The following is a 4,238-nucleotide window of genomic DNA, read 5'->3' as shown; positions in this document are numbered from 1 at the left end:
CATGTTCTTATAACATTTTCCTCATGATGGAAGGCATATTTTAAGAAATTGAAGTATTCTTTATTCCAAAATTCTCCTAATCCTCTTCTGGATTAGCCGACAAACTTCAGACGGGCCTGGTCATGTCCTGGTTTAAGCGGGAGGGCACGTCTGGCACTGTGGCGTTTGAATATATTGGGTTACTGATGGTAGGTTTCATTTTTTGGTTCCAGTTCTGTGAAAGTCCCTCACTAGGTACCGCATGTGGTTCCTGGACTTTTGCTCACCGATCTTGTGGCCCCAACAAGGAGAGATTTTGGGTGAGGCCCCAGATGAAGGGAGGTTATTATTAGCTGTGTTTCCATTGACTATGAAATCACGCAAGCCTAATGAAAACTCAACAATCTTCTAAAAACTTGAACTTTTTTGCTCTAGGAGGAGGTGGTTTTTGAGGCATATCAAAATCTATGTATTTGGGAAAACTGCAGTAGAAACACTTTTTTCAAATTAAATGAGTCATGTGACCAACAACCGGACACCACAAGAGGTCCATCAAAAGTTGAGCGTTTCATGTGGAGTTTTTACAGCTTCTCTGTAAAAAAAAATCGAAATTTCCCAAAATCTCTTCATCCGTAGCCGCTCTGACGTAGCTCGCCGCTTAGTGGCCTGAATAAGACGCCGACGTCTCCTTTGATGGATGATGATGAATGCTGTGACAGAAATGTGAATAAATCTGCTGTAAATTAAAGTATTTGTTTTAATCCGTCTTTGAACGACTTATTGCAAGAGTTGGTTTGTGCTTATTTGCATTTGATTTAAAGGAAACTGTCATTGTGAAATATAGTGTTTTTTCGACATTTCTAAAATTTCTACAAAGTTTTGCGCATATTTGTGATAAAAACACAGCTAGTGGCCTCATATGTCTTCCATTTCCTATTAATTGCACCAACAGTTGATTTCTTAACACTCGTAAATTCAGTCGTCCCAGCCTAGTGATGGTCTACAGTATAGATTCTGGTGTCATGTGATAGCTCTTCGGTCTTGGCTTTAGTGGGGTTTGAAGTGTGATTTATGGTCAGGCGTGTTTTATACTGTTCAAACAGGTGCCATTATTACAGGTGAAGCCAGTGTCATACAGCCACTATATTGCATGAAAGAAAAGTGAGAAAAGTTTTGTATTTTACGCTAAATTTTCACATCTGTATCATGAATGAACCATTTTAAAAACACAGATAAAGTATGAATAAACCACACTAAGAACACGTAAACATGCCTGTCATGGAATTTCTTCGGGTCAGTTCAGTTCAGATCGAAGCATTTATTTCAGACATTTGAATAAAAAAAGTATGTAGAGCAACAAATAAGAAAATCATAGACACAAAAAAGTCTCAAAGGGAGTGAGAAGAAGAAAAAAATCATCTGAATTCTCACCCTTGTAGATTGTATCAATATATTCCTCAGCCCAGTACACACAAAGTTAAAGTTAAGTGCCCTAGCTAAAAGTTCATAATATTACAACTACACATGTAAACACGTGCAAGTCGTTTTTTTCCCACAAACACTCACATGAATAACACAATCTCATTTTATAATCATACATATTTACAAATGCTAATATTCTGTTTTGTTTTGTATTTGTACATATTTATCAATTATATTTCTGTATTTATACTCAAGCTCTTTTATGTTTGGACATTGTTTCAAGCATTTACTGGTTCTGTTCCACAGTTTCACTCCACATATTGAAACGCAAAACCTTTTTTTGTTTGTTCGTGCTTCATGCATGAAAAATTTATTTTTCCCCTAAAATTGTAGTTTTGAAAAAAAAAATCCTCACTTCTTCACTTGGACATTCATAGCACTGGCCAGAAATCATGTGGCATCAGCACCATGGACAGCACACGCCGCGGGCCCTCGCCATGCTTAGTTTTAATGAACAGTTGGATTCCCCTGATCTGCACCAGTTTGAAGTCAGATGCTAGACGCTAGCCGAGGCTGCCCACCAGGGAGGACCTCCACCAAAATGGGAGATCCTCGAGAAGGGACCAGTGTGCGTCCAGAGTCAACAGTTTAGATTCTGGTGTCCTGCGATAGCTCTTCGGTCTTCTGGCCATAGTGGAGTTTGGAGTGTGATATTTAGAGGTTATGGTCAGTTGTGGCGTATGCTGCTCAACAGGTGCAATTATTACAGCCACTATACTGTATTGGAAGGATGGAAATTGGTCTTATGTTTATACATGTGGAAAAAGAGAGAAAAGTTGAGGTCTTTTACGTTAGAATGTTACAGATGTATCACATATGAACCACGTCAAAACCTCAGAGGAACTATAAATACACCATTCAAAGAACACATAAACCCGGAGGTCATTGAATTTCAGATCACTGGGCAGAAAACATGTGTCAGCACCATAGACAGCACCCACTGCGGGCCCTCGCCATGCTTTGTTTTAATAAACAGTCGGATTCCTCTGGTCTGCACCAGTTTTAAATCAGATGCTAAGCGCTAGCTAAGGCAGCCCGTCAGGGGGTCCTCCCCGAGACGGGGGACCCCTGGTGGAAGCCGCAATTGAGGATATCCGCGAGAAGGGCCCACTGCACATCCGGAGTCAACAGTTTTAGTTTAGATTCTGGTGTCATGTGATAGCTCTTCGGTCTTGGCCATAGTGGAGTTTGGAGTGTGATATTTAGTGGTTTTGGTCTGTTGTGGTTTATGCTGCTCAACAGGTGCCATTATTACAGCCACTGTGTGAAAATTGGTTTTACATGAATATATGTGGAAAAAGAGAGAAAAGTTGAGGCCTTTAACATGAGATTTTTACAGATTTCTCGCAAAAGAACCACATTAAAACCACAGAAGAAGTATAAATAACCTAAACACCTAACCTAATCACTCGGAATCGGATCGGGCCCCCAAAAAAAACCTGATCGGGACATCCCTAGTTTTTTTCCCCTCAGTTTGTCTCTCCTAGTTGAAGTGCAGCTATGACTAAAACGACAAGCCTCTCATGTCTTTAGGACGGAGAACACACACATTTAACCTCACGTGCCTCAAAAAACGCACAAACATTAATGAACGCACGTCTGGATGCACGCCTCAGGAGCCCCCACAGGTGAGCCTCAGGGGAGGGGCGCGTCAACACCTTTTTATTAAAACGCGCTGACACTCCGATGTTGAATCTGAGCGCATAACATGACAGCTGTTTCAAACACACAACAGTTTCTGCTCAAGTTTTGCTTCTGTAAACCAAGTATTTTAGCGTGTGGCGTTCAGGTCAGACCATAAAGTGAATTTTCATAAATACATTCTAACGTCTACAACAGAATAACAAACTCCTTGAATCTAAATGGATTTGGTCCAGACTTTCTTTGTTGCCACTTTTTTTTCTTGATTTCATGACAAAATCTTTTTGTAATTATTTTTAAAAGCTGTTTTTTCAGGGTCAACACTCATCAGTGTTATACATTAGACACCACTTTCCCAATTAAAATCCACATTATTGCAGCACAGTGAGTTAAAACGCTCCTCAGGGTGTTTATTTCTTGTTTAGTTGCACATTTTCACACTTTGCTGCCAGCATTTAATCAACTTTTAAAAACGAAGTGACATTTTAATTAAAGATTACAAAAAGCATAGCATGAATACTTTTTAATTGACTTTGACAGCTTCAGACTTTTTCTCACAGATCAAGTGTGAATGATAAGCTGCATGTAAAATAAAAGGAGACGTAAATCGTGAGCTATTCAGGATTTAGATGCTGTCAGGGTCCATTTGAGGGAAGCGCTGCTGTTCCTGCGACAGATGGAGGATTTTTATGATCATTTTTGAGACACAAATTAATGAAAAATACAAATTATGACTCGACTGGTTTGATAGTTTCCACTGAGGTTGGAGCAACAATTCTTCACACCTTTAAATGAAGTGTATTTAAACAGCAATAGCAGGAAGTCTTTTTCTGAAGTTAGAAAAAAAACGAGAACGACAAATGATTAAATCAATGAATCCTATTAACACAGTCAGAAATGTTGAAATTTAAAGTCTGTAAAATCACAACTGAGTTCAGAGGTCAGGCCTTTACACACACATCCATATGTAGACAGTTTGGAGAATACGAAGCAACAACTGTTGACTCTGTGGAGAGAAAATAAACTCACCCCAATCTGTGTGTGCAGAATACTTGAGTGGTGCGTAACTTTAGGTTTGTACTTGTGTAGTTTATTTATTTATTTAAGGATTTACATTAGTCTTAAGACTGCTCGTC

The sequence above is a fragment of the Oryzias melastigma genome, linkage group LG11 (genome assembly GCF_002922805.2).
Source record: "Oryzias melastigma strain HK-1 linkage group LG11, ASM292280v2, whole genome shotgun sequence".
NCBI lineage: Eukaryota > Metazoa > Chordata > Actinopteri > Beloniformes > Adrianichthyidae > Oryzias > Oryzias melastigma.
This window is presented reverse-complemented; position numbering follows the sequence as displayed.